General features: G+C 42.4%; 1 protein-coding gene across 1 annotated transcript in view; it reads right to left on the bottom strand.

Annotated features, from left to right (window-relative positions):
* CMTM8 (CKLF like MARVEL transmembrane domain containing 8) overlaps positions 1–13,533 on the bottom strand; it is a 46,022-nt gene that overhangs the window by 18,214 nt on the left and 14,275 nt on the right. The gene's annotated exons all lie outside the window — the stretch shown is intronic.

The raw sequence follows: 13,533 nt of genomic DNA, 5'->3' as shown, positions 1-13,533 counted from the left end.
AGCCGAGATGCAGCCTTCAGCCCTGGAAATTCCTAAACATGCAGCTTGCTAGAAAAATACAGCAGGGAAGGATCTGGRTATATGTGCTCCCCTTCTTACACTCTTCCCTAATTTTTTAGTATCAGTCATCATCAGAGACAGACTACTGGCCTAAAGAGACCACCGAGCTGATCCATTAGAATGATAATTTGTAGCTTCTGGTTTTAATTTGCCTTACTTAAACCACAGGAGATCCTGGTAACCGAGTCCTGGAAGCCACAAAAGCGTTAATAGAACAGGATGGAGCGGCTACATGCTACAGCAATTTACCATTTACTTTTAAAGTATAATTATAAGAATAACCTCACATAAGAGCAAAGAACCAGATGGGAATTATGCCTTCGTAAAATCCACCTTCTCACCAGGGCAGTGGGCAAATTGCGTTTGATCATTAACAGATCATTACAATGCGTACAAATCACAAAGATTGGTCCTTGTCCCAGGGCACTTTCCACACTAAAGGTTTTAAGGTTGCTGTGGGTTGCAGTCAGGAGCACACCACTATTTACCAAGGTCTGTGAATTCTGGCTTAACACTTCTGTTTCGCTTGAGGATCTGCACACACAGAGGCATTTATACAGGTAGCGTGCACCGCACTCTGCTTACAGCTATACTGATATACCCTGGCTAACACAGYGGTAGCAATCACACAGAGTCACAGAATGGCTGAAGTTGGAAGGGACCTCTAGAGATCATCTAGTCCAAACCCCCCTGCTCAAGCAGGGTCACCTAGAGCACATTGCACAGGATTGCATCAAGGTGGGTTTTGAGTATCTCCAGAGAAGGAGACTCCACAACCTCTCTGGGCAACCTGGTCCAGTGCTCCGTCACTCTCACAGCGAAGAAGTTTTTTTCCTGATGTCCCSGTGGAACTTCCTGTGTTTCAGTTTGTGCCTGCTGCCTCCTGTCCTGCCACTTGGCACCACAGAAAAGAGTCTGGCCCCATCTGCTTGACACCCTCCCTTCAGATATTTGTATACATTGATAAGATCCCTTCTCAATCTTCTCTTCCCCGATCACCATCTACATGGCCACACCAGAAAACACAACCTGTTTTTTGCCTGAAATGTTCCATTATTTAACAGAAGTGTCTTTCACTGAGAGTACATTAAGACGAGTCCTTCCCAGGTCACTGAGGGAGATCTGCAATCAGCTGCTTCTGCAAAACGCACAGACCTGCTGCTGTGAACCAGGAACGCACCGACTATTTCTGTTGATGGCTTCTTCAGCAGCAGATTTTATTGGAAAAACAACCCAGGGTGGTGTAAAACCCGCAGAAGACAAATAACCTTCCTCAAAAAGCACTGYTGCTTCTTACCGGGCCCTCTGGAAGGGCACGGGGGGAGAGCAGCTGGACAGCGCTGACCTCCACGGCTTGGGATCTCTAAACCTGACCTCACCGCCTGGGGACCATCTAGTCTCTTATCTAGCGCCCACGACAAAGGTGAATACAAGGAATACTGCTACTCCCTTTTCCTTCCACATCCTCGGGGCCCGACGATGGAAGCGATTGTTCCCACCGCCTACCATTTCCACCAGAAACACCTTCTTACCGTGCAGTCACGACGCGGACTTAAAATTATTTTTTTTTACTGTCTCTACATTTCCCTGACAGACTTGGGCGAAGCGGTACTRCTAAGACAAACACTGTGGGCTGTAGCTCACAAAAATCACACGTTTGGGAATTATTCGTTGGAATTCTTGTTACGCTTTGCAGCGAAATGTAAACGTAAAGAAATAATATAGTAGATCCAAACACAAAATGATCTGCCTTTTCAGTTACTTAATATGGAAATTTTCACTTAACACCATTTTCAAGTTTGAACTTCAAAGCAGACAGTTACTAAGCAAAATAGTCACACGTAAACACAAAATAGATGGGATATATACTTCTTTCTTTCCTAAAGGTTGTTTTTGTGCAGCCTCCAGATATGGTTGACTTTTTTTTTTTTTTTTTTTTTTTTTTTGAAACTGTATATTTGAAGATTCAGTACAAACTTGTTCAATTTTAAAACTAGCAAATAAATTCCATACTCCAATCATTTTTTCTTGCTAAAATCCTGGTTTTAAATCATCAAGACAACCGAAACAACAAGGTTAAATGTTTTTGTATTTAACATTCAAGCATTAATGTATTTTGCAGTTCTGAGTAAAAGTTGTACCTGATTTCCCTAAGGAATAACATTCATAAGTATGGACCTTAATTAATCCTGTCCTTACTCAGGCAGTACAAAAGCAAAATTACATCCCGTATGACCTCGGTATGAGACACAACTGTAATTCATTGAGTTGATTTTCATGAGTATTAACTCCAAATCCATACAACGCCACACGTTTTCACTGATTCCCATTGTAAAATACCTCCATAGTACAGAATTATGTGCAGGTTTGAGAGCTCCTATTAGTAGAGAACATCAACTAACACTTGATGGTAGAAGTTAAAGTGCTTGCATTGCCTCTTTGATGCAACCTAAAATTAAAAAAAAGAGGGGAGATCCACATTGGCAGGTGTATTTTGAAATCTAATTTTGAGATTTGAAAGTAAGATTTGGACAAGGGAAGAAACTTCCTCTCCTCACATTTAATAAGAATTCCTATGGACGCCAAATTTCATGTCTCTTCTTGAGACAAAAAGGGCTTCAGAAGTGCCCCCAGTAGCTTTTGGTTTATGCTTTTTGGTGGTTTGGAGGGAGCAGGGTCAGGGATAGGATGACAAGCACAAACTTCTGCWTGTGCAAATTTCATGCTTTTTAGCACGGTTCACAATGGTAAGAGAGCTTTTCTGAGACGAACCCAAAGCTTTTAGGTCAAGTATTGGAGACCTGTTTCCCCTTAGATGGAAAAATGAGAAAAAAGAACGATTATTCAGTTAGCTGTCAGTGATCTTTTTCTTTTTTCTGTTATTATTAGTGTAAATTGGAAAAGCTTGAAAGTGAATTTTGCTCTCCTAGAAAGCTATAGGGTCATACACRTCTGGCTGAATGTGTTTTTTCCTATGTGGCTATTTATTATTATTGTTGCTGTTATTATTATTACTATTGTTTCTTAATGATGGTAGGAAGGGTTTGTTCTTTTACATTTATAAATTCATACAAGTGAAAAGAGATTTGAGCTACCCATGCGCTCTTTCATCTCGATCTTGCTTCTTCTATCTACAAACTTTTCTTGGTATGAACTTTTACAGTACTCGATCTTCCTTCCTTCCTTCTTTCCCTAAAACATTTCAGGGGATAAAGTAAAGGGTAGAAAAATACTGGCTTCTTAATAAATGGCAATGATTTGTATTGGTTATTTTTAAGATTTGGTGTACGCATACATCTGGAAACACACATGTGCACGCACCCACGGAGAAAATGGTTTTGCCATCGTTTGTACATTAGTAAGGAGAATTATTTTTATAACAGAATTCCTAACAATGGTTACTTATGAATTATGACCTGAGATTATTTATGTAGTCCACTTTGTTTAAACGGTATCTATGTTCTTCAGGAGAACAATGCTGTATACAGCTGCTTTATTAATAACGTCACCGGCTCTTTGTTGCTATTTTTACATATCCATCTTCCTGTAAGGCCATGTAAATAGAGATGCCTGTATTTGGTGGACACACGTTATTGTTTCACAAATCTTAGCTGTTACATTACAATAGAAAAATAATTACTTCTTTGKGAATAATTTTTATTTTGTCCCCATAGTTCTGATTCAAAGTCATAAAGCTGCTTACAATACAACAGAAAAACCAAAGGCAGTATCTGCTAAGAACGCCTATTGCTTCCACTTAAAGATGAGAAAAAAGTTAATTGTTCACTCAAAAAAATTTTTAGAGTGAAAATATCTTTTTATTTCCAGGTGAACAACACAGAAATTAATGTTTCACGATACAGAATTTTTGCTCCCTGTAAGAGCAAATCCTCTAATCATCAAGAGCTGAAACTGTTCCCTTTGCTGGAAAATAGAAAGCAGAAAACATATAAAAATAGGTCTGTATCCAGACCTGTTGTTGTTTGCTTATGTAAATGCTTACTGACCTCTACTTAAGCACCTGTTGATTATTTCTAGATCTAGTCCCATATACAGATGTCCAAACTCAGGAACCATGATATAGACTTTTAGGTAAATGTTAAAGATTTTATGAAGACCAATTCACAAGTTGTRTAAGTACCTCACTGAAAAAAATCTTTTTCCTTATCCAGCAAATTTGTTTTCCTTTATAGAAACACTTTGCATAACAACAAAGAAGAACAGCATGTCTATAAATATTTTACATTTGCATATGCTTTTCTGGAGGCATTTGTGTTCACAGATGTCATGGTTGGAAAGGACCATTTTGGCCTCCTCAAAGCAAAAGGACCATTGCTTTGGACCCTGGCAACGGTCCAAATATTTTGGCTTACAACATGCTTTYTAGAAAGAAATCTTGTCCTGATTTAGACACGTCACGTGATAGAAGGATTCATCTTGACTACATAATCTGCCTTAATGCCAGTTATTATCATTACTGCAAAGCTCCACCCTGGTTTCCAGGCATGCAGATCTACACATTTCACTCATATAGCTTTCAGTCATTAATGGTTGGAAAGCAGTTTTGGGTGCAAAAGCAACTTTAAGATACAGAATTCTATGCAAGTGAAAATATTAATGCCAAGGGAATCAAATTAATTGGGCAAACACGTCAACAAACACCATGGTTCCATCATGCTTTTGGAGTTTCCTTATTACAGTGCCCCATAACTTTATTTTTAAAAATCCACAAGCCCGAAGAACTTCCCACAACCAGTCTGCTCCCTGTGCTAAACACTCGAATGGTGCATATAGCCTACGAGAACAAAGCAAAGAGCTCAGTGGGAYACCTGACACTTGAAATTCAAACTACCGAAGTCATAAATTAAGTATACAGGCTAGTGTGTGTGCCAGGGTACTGCAACTGCTTCCGTGGGCCTTGGATAAACAGAGACTGGAACAACTGGCTATAAAAGTCAGCTTTCTAGTGCAAGGAGAAGAAATCGGCAATCCAGAAAAACAAAAAATTTGAGGGTGTTGGTTTATTCAGACTTCAGTAGGTGAGCAGAGATGACTTAACGTCCCTTAGGGGTCTGCTTTGCTTTTCTGTCAGAGGTCGGGGCTTCGCCGGCGGGTGACAGAGCTGCACACAGAGCCCAGGTTACCGCGCTCCCGTGCCCAGCGTGTCGGAGGCAAGCAAATCACTGCTTTGGGTTATCACCGTACGCTGAGCCGTGAATCGCAGCAGACGGCGAGGCATGGAAACCTTCGTAACAGTCTGCATTTGACAGCTACTAGCCTGAAATAAGAGCTTCTAGATTTGCTTCCTGCAGTACGTAAACACAGAAAAGCCAAGAAATGAACAGGAACGGGTCCTTCCTAGCTGCTGCTCTCTGTGCACTCACCTTCCCTGCCCTTGCAATACAGCTAATAGATCTGGGGTTTTCGTGCATACTCCACTTCTGTCTCTAAATCTGATTTTCCAACACACCTCAGGCAAGCAGCAGGGGGGGAAAAAAGCCAATTTAGCCACACTGCCTTCTCACAGCATGSCATAGATTTTGGAACTGCTGCAAACTACTGGCATTACCGTGGATTAGTAGATGTCCCACTCTTGAAAAAGAAGCATTTAGAGCAATCACACACCACAGTGGAATATTATTCCCTTTACATTTTCTTTCTGGCTCTCATCAGGCATGGCACTTTCCTTGGGGAGACAAGTACATTGCTAACATGAAAACCAATACAATCCACACACATATTTAGCAACTGCTGATGTTTCTAGCGCAAGGTACTTTGTCCTAAAGAAGTCTGGCAAATCTGTTCCCCATGAGATCGAAATGTTGACCRAAAATAAAAGCACTGCTTGCTCTCCACCTCACCCTGCTCCATCCCACTCCACTGCCCCATTACAGCCTCTGAAGCTGGGTCAGCCTATGAGACCATTTGGCGACGTTTCAGGGTATAGCCTCATGCATAAGCATAGACTAAGTTGTGAACTGAGTGGACAATGTTACTACGCTGCTAACCATCAGCAGAGGAGCAAGGTGTGATAACGAGAGGGCAGTCGCCTTGTCACCCTTTCCGCACTGGATTTGCAAGTGCTTGCAAGTCAACAGCCTCCACGGCTTTCAGATGACCTTTTGTCATGGTTTAAAGTATCAGGAACTGCGATTGGGTSAACTACTGGGTCAGTGGAGGCAGCTGTGACCTGCAAAGGCAGGTGGCTGACAGCACGGAAGTCCAAAAATGCAGCAATTAACTCTGTTGAGGGCTATCCGCCTGTGACCTGTACTTCATTAGCAGCAAGTTTACAGGCTGAAKGGTATGCTTTGATCTAATAGCAGGCTTCATTCCCATCTATAAGTATTTTTTTCTCAAAATCTAACCCTTTTTCTGCAGTATTATTTATATTATACCACCCTCAGTACATACAACCAGCTAAATCATATTTACTTGGTGAATTTCCACTTTCACCTTTCCCCTCTCCTTTTCTGCAGATTTGGATCATATCTTTCTACCCAGTATTTTCTTCTTTAGAAGTACAATAGTACAGATAAAACAAATAGCTGTCACCAATCTTTTTAAGTATTTCAGCTATTCACCTCCCACTCTGAGGTTCCTATTTTCCCACTAGAGTGGGTAAGAGAAGGTCATAAGCCTTAACAGTGACATTGTGGCATTTCGTTTAAAAGGCTGTGTGCAATCAGTGATAGTTAGCACATTTACACCTCCTCCCCCCAGCATTATATTAGTTGTTTCAAATCAAAGAGGGGGAAAAAAATCTTTAGAATATTCAAAAAAAAGTGACTGCAAAAGTAGTATTTACAGGTGCCCCTTTCTTCAAGCTACCAACTCTTCCTGTATCAAAATGCTCATACTATATTTTTCTAACCTCACACCTCAAAAACTCACCCTTCTATGATGAACACTGTGCAAACACGGAGACATAAAATATACCTTCTGACTGCAGACAATATCACCGGTCTCAGCAAACAGAACCATGAAAGTAAAAAGGAATTTAACTGCTGAAAGACATCACTAGCCGGGAGCATTGCTAGTTGGCACGAAGGAAGGGGAGGACAACAGCATGCATAACGATTTGCCTTTGATACAGGAGAAGGCACGTGTTGTTTGARAATGCAGCGATAAGGCAGGAGAGCCATCGGACGCGTTCGCTCGTTGGCCTGGAACGCGTGCAGGTCGACGTTTGCGACGTTGGGCCGTTCCGACGCCGCGGATTTAGTAACGCCGTGAGGGATGCTGTGACGCGGGCGGAACAAAATGATTAACGTTTCMTCCTGAAATGAGCTGCTTACTTGAACTGTGGGGTGCACGAMTACAGGGATCTCTAAAGAAACACGYAAATTAGACGTTTGGCTTGTAAAAGGGCACGCTCGAGGGACGGATCTGCACAGCTTCCCTTTTCGCTATCCATCAGCTACTCTGTTCAAGCCAAAGAAACTTTGTGTACGAAAGGCATAAACAACTGATAGCAAGACAGTGCTCTGCAGGAGTGTTGGGAGATCTTAGTAACTAAAGCATTTTAATTGTGCCTTTAATTTTTGCTCAAGTCAGTTCCAATGCAGCAGGTAAAACACGGAAAAACACAGAGAAGGCGATTAGCTGGGCTCCCTCTGATCTCCATCTAATTTGTCCACACGGTGGTATCAGAGAGGAAAGGTCCGAAGGGAGGTGATCTCTTGTATTAGACTATTCCAGGTAGCTGGCAAAAGAAAGGAACCGGGCGAGCTGGGTGCACAGACTTTTCTTTGGATCCGAACAGGCGACACAACGGAGCCGATYGTTCCCCGACCGCTAACGAGGGAATAGGAAATGACCGTCGGAAAGAAGCTGTTGACTCCCAAGAGCCGACAAACAATACGAGCGCTCGCCGGCGCGGGCGAGCTTCTCGGAAACGACGCTTTCATGTTCGTTTTGCTTCACGCGCGGAAACCTTGGGACGACCCCAGTTGATGGGAAGTTTGCAACAGGTCCCAGCCAAGAGCACMAAGACCCGACTCGTTACAACCTCGTCTTCCTACCGACACTGTCTGTGAAGACGAGGTCGTCGCCGGAATTCGCTGCCCTCGGTCCCCTTGGATGCTGCTCGCGCCTCTTCTTGGCGTCCTCTGCTTTCTGTAGGCTCTACGTAAYGTTACAGAAACAGCAGCCACCACAACGAGAAATCTTCTGTTCCTTTGAAATACACTTCTCCACAGTTTTTACTTAAAATGAGACCGGGTTTGAAGAGACACTCCGAAAAATCGATAGAAAACTCTGAGTTTTAAAGTGAAAATGATTTTAGACATACTGGGTTTTTTTGAGGTTAACGTTCGATTATTTAGCTTAACAAGAAAGTGAAAATAGAATGTAACCAAGCTTAGGGAATGCCATCTCATTTATTGCCGTGTGCTCTGTTTAATTTTAACTTGACCTGGTAAAACTCTTTCTAAGATTCCTCATCTCACCTTTAACACATTATCTTGCCTTGCTTACTTCAGGCAAACATTTGCAGGAGAGACTTCTGTTACCACCTAAAGAGAACGCCAACTTCTTTGTGCAAGTGTCTGCTCATGTTTTATGACTGCCAAAGTCTAGAAAGAAATCCTAAATGTGAACATGTTTGGAAACCTTATTGTAGTGCTAAGATTCCTACCCTTATTTTGCTGAGAGGACAAAYAGGGAAACTTTAAATACACTGAATGGCACAATGAAGATGTAAGTAGCAACACGATAAGCTGTTTGTCATTATTGCACTCTTGGCAAGTCTCATAGTTCAATTATAGTTCTTCAGGCTTGTGTTATACACTTAAAATTGCTTTTATCCATCTTTAGAGAAAATCAGGTTTCTGCTGTAAGATTTGCTTTACAAATCTGTTGCTTCAAAAGCTTATATTTATAGTATACCACTCCACTACAGGAATTAAGTTCTTCAGGAAAGGCAGTCATAACTCAAACAGATAAACAGACCACAAGAGACTATCTCTTCAAGGGTGTCATTAGTTTTCTCCTGCACACTCCCTGCTAAAGTCAAGTCCCATTAACTCGAGAATTAACTTGAAACTGTAAAATAGGGATTGTGGCATTTTTTTTTCCAAAACTAAATACAGTAATTTCTCAGCGACAACTATTTTTCTGTCCTACAGGAATTCTATTTAGCATTCAGACTTTGACATTAGCTAGGACACTAAATAGGACAGTAATAATATATCTATTTGTACTGTACTATAACTTCGTAACACCACAGGGAAGGAGAACTATTTTCATCCTGGAGGTCAACTGGCACTCTACAATATTAAGTAGCTGTTGTAACGCTATCATGTTGTCCAATGAATAATGCTTATGTGCAAGGCTACAAACTATAAATCAGAGATCCCARCAGAGACCCTTCTTTTCCCTATATCCTGATTTCTTGTATTTAAGAATGTTTTAAGTTTTTTCTAAAATTCTTCATTGAGATCACCAGAAGATAGTGGCAGATCTGGCAAGAAACAAGGCTGTCTAATCTGCCATATGCCTATGGCATTTATGACTAATTTAGCCAAAAGCATTTGTTTAAAAAAAAAAAACACTTTTAGCAGTACAAGAACCAAACACGTCAGTTTTCACTAACAGTCCCCTAAATCACTTGCTAAGTATTTGTAACACCATTTTCAAATACTACAGTATTTYATCACAATTTTTTCCACCAACAGTTTTATGAAATCATTAAAGACAGTCGTCTTTACTGAGCAGGGCTGTTCTTTCAGTTGTCTCATACTTTTTATCAGAAGAGTTTGTTTTGCCAAATTCTTACAGTGAAAGCTGCTGCTTCTGTGCTAATTATTTGTGTCAAGTGTCAAGAAGAAGGATAGTCTGGGTGAAGTTCTTGCAGAGGGCAAGTTCTTGCCTTGAGCAAGTTGCCCAGAACTGTTGGGCAAGAGGACTTGAAGGAATGGAGGGTGTGTGTGTGGGGGGGAAGTATCTAAAAAAAGGCAACTGTGGCAAATAGGCAGAGAAATGCTCCAGAGAGAGACAGACACAAACGTATGTTAAAATATCTTCTAGCTAAGTGTGCAGCCAAGATTTTGCTTTCTCCCTATTTACTCGTGTAGCCTGCAGACTTGTTCCCTGTACATTACCCAAGCCCTGCTCTCACGGGCTTCATTTTCACGTTGGCTCTTTTAAAGCACTCACAGACCTTTACTAAACTATTAAACATGTTTCTGTGAGCTAAGGAAGTATAGTAAGCCCATTTTACAGACAGCGAACTAAAACTGAAGGTCAAAAGTACCTACTAATTTGGTTGCCAAATTTGGATGGAAAACTTTTTTTCAACATGGCACTGTGTTTTGTCTCTTCAAAGCATAGCTCCTACTGGCTTAGGCTGCACCACAAATAATCATTTCTGTTGCCCCTSAGACCCAAAGTCAGGGATCCAGAGTGGGGGTGAAAGAAAAAAAAAAAGAGGGAAAAAAGCAAACACACTGAAATGTCAGGCTTAGTTGCCTTATCTAGCTTCACACAGGACCAGTTGCATACACAGAAGATAAAAATCCATGTTTACAATTGATTAGCTCGGAGACAATCCTTCCTCTTCGAATAATTCCTTGTGTTGCTCTCCACTGGCCTTCTCCCAGCGCTGTACGCAAACATCCTCATTCATTCCCAGAAAACTTGTCCTGCGCAATGGCTGTGGGAGAAGCTCCTGGACCAAAACAGCATGTGCTCGGGCTGCTTTTGCCAGGGCTCTGGCACCTGAACACTGGGCAGCACCAAAACCAGACCACCAGAGGAAACCTCAGCTCCGGCACTTCCTAACTTCCRAGTCCTTGAGCTTACGACCTAATAATGTTCTTTTAATGGTTTTGTATGTGCCTATACRCACATAAGCTCTTTGACACAGCATATGAAATCACTGGCAGCAAGACACATTATGGTTTAAAAATTAAACTAGAACCCAATAAAGGCAGATGCTGTCATTTGGGGACATGGGGGGAGGCTCCCCTCCCRTCCCCCTATTACAAGAACGTAATAAAAACACCACCTTCCCCAGCACGCGCTGTAGTTGCTCTCCGAGCCTACGGGAGACAGCGGTGCATTTGCCAATGCTGTGCAATCCCACAGCAGTGCAACAGGCATCGAACCACGGCTTCTCCCTCCCCTCGCCGCGTCAGAGTCTGCCCTACGGCGGCCGTCTCCAGCCCGAGATGGGCAAGGCTGATTTTATCAGTGCAAGGGTCATTTTAAAGACACATGGCAGAGGTTTTTCTTTTGTCRGGGACTTTTTGGTTGTCCCACTGCCCCTCTACTCTTAAACGCTGCCTGCAGCACTGTTTCTCCCCTATTTCCTCGTACTTCAGTCAAAACCGCAGCATTCGGCTTATCGGCTGCTGCAGAAGCTGCAGTTTCAGGAGCAGCAGCCTTGCTGGATGAAAAAGTTTGTGCTCATCAACTGAAGCTATCAACCGAACACAAAAAGCAATTACCAGAGTATGATCAGAGATGTTGTCTTCCCCAAATGACCTCTTTCTACTCCTAACTAGGACTTTTTCAATATATCTGTCTTTTGTAACTTGATCATGGTATCTCCAAAGACTGTGACAACATCTTGCTGATTTTCATCGTGCTTAGTTCATTAGCTCAGTTCACCTCAGTTCTACAAAATCATCTTTTAGCACATTTCATCCTGGACCAGAACCGTGGYGGGCCAGAACAAAGCGCTGAGGTGCTACAGCCTCCCGCGATCCATACCAATTTGCTGAAACTGTGCGTGTTTTGCTTGGAAAGCTTTGTCCCATCAGTGTCATCTGCACACCCGTACCTAGCCAAAACCCATAGTGTACACACTCAACGTCCTTCTCTAACTCAGTAAAAAAAAGCGATCATGCCCAGATCCCTGTAACGAGRTGATCTGGGGAAACCTGGACATGGCGTTAATGAATGCGCAACCAAAACTCCAGTCTATTCCGGTTTACCAAAAAACCTAACACCGAGCCCTCCTTGGACCTGACCCGGCTCCCGCAGAAAGCCGTGACTCGACCTTTCTTTGCTCAGGCCCTCCTTCACCAGAGCCCCAGTTTCAGAGGCAGGTGGATCAGCACTAACAGCTTTCACAGGAGCTGGCTCAGGCTACAGCTGAGCGGCACTGCCTCACCTAAGGTCTGATCAACTCTAAAATTTATTTGCTGTTTGACCCTACAAAAGAGGGCTTGGTGCTCAAGGGCACAATTTCTACTGCTTCCCTGGAACTGAAACTGGAACAAGTGCAGAAGTATCACGCTGTTACAATATATAATTTATTCAAGAGAAAAATGAAGCTAAAAGAAAATACCCACATACACCTCCCTATATATAAAAGCAGGACCATTAGAAACTGAATTTATGGTACTGTTATTCCCAGGAGAGACCAGCAGGGTGAATGAGAATGCACTCGCTGAACAAGGGGAACACGCCGTAATTCTCGCTACGCTTTCAGTACAGAACGGCTCCGAACCCCTACGGGAATTTTTCTTTGGTTTTGAGAATTCAATCTTTAAGACAAAACCTTTTGCCAAGGCTGCTCCGGCTCTGCACAGCCGCAGGACAGAGCGGCAAGTTACATCGGCAGCTCCGCAAGTATATAGGAACGCTCCCGGCATCCCGAGGTGGGAGTGAAGGGCACCTGCTGTTAAGGCAGAAGCAGCAYGTTGTTAATGGTTAAAACCAGGTATCGGAAACCTGGGGGCCATTCACGGTCTTGCAAGAGACCGTGCAACCCAGACAATTAACCTCCTGGTCTTCGTCCTTTCCCTGCTCACCCTCTAACTACACTGCAGACAAATATACTGTATTTCCTTTGTCATATGTGGCATTGAGAAGCTTTTTGATAGGCATACACTACTTTAAGATCCTTTCTCTAGAGGCCATATCAGYGTGTAATAAATCATTCCAAGAGGAAGGGACAATTTCTGGTGCAAAAAAGAGGAAAATAGAACACAACAAGGTGGGGTGGGGGGAACAAAAGCAGAAAAAAAAGGAGAGARACAAACATACAAGTCCAGGATTTGTATTCATTTTAGGACAAAAAATAGCATCAGRAATTTCCATCTTTCACTGTATCTGACAATACACTGTCAACTCCCTTCACAAGCAGCTCAGTTCCCATGGTACAATTACTAGGCATGTTGTATTTTTTTAAAAATCTATAGCTTCCATAATTTTTTTTATTGGACTAGCTGGCCGAGTTGGAAAAACGAGGTAGTTTTCAGGGATGCAAGCCTAAATTTTTCCAACGATACCATCAGCCTTTTGTCCTCAGACCACAATGGCTCCAGCAAAATACCTCTGCACTCATCCTCACATGAGTCATGCTCCCAGACACATCCCTCCAAAGCAAGTGCCTAGGAAGCTGTACCTCTTCCATTAGAAATAGAGGGAGGACTGCATGTTTCTCGACACCAGCATAGACCTAGGCAACCAAATGAAAAGAAAAAAAAGACTTTTGGGTTGTATAAGAATTTTTGTAGGTAC

Source organism: Rhea americana, unplaced genomic scaffold (assembly GCF_003343005.1).
Source record: "Rhea americana isolate MKP2758 unplaced genomic scaffold, rheAme1 scaffold_35, whole genome shotgun sequence".
NCBI lineage: Eukaryota > Metazoa > Chordata > Aves > Rheiformes > Rheidae > Rhea > Rhea americana.
Note: the sequence above shows the minus strand (reverse complement) of the source record. Positions and strands in the feature narration are given on the sequence as shown.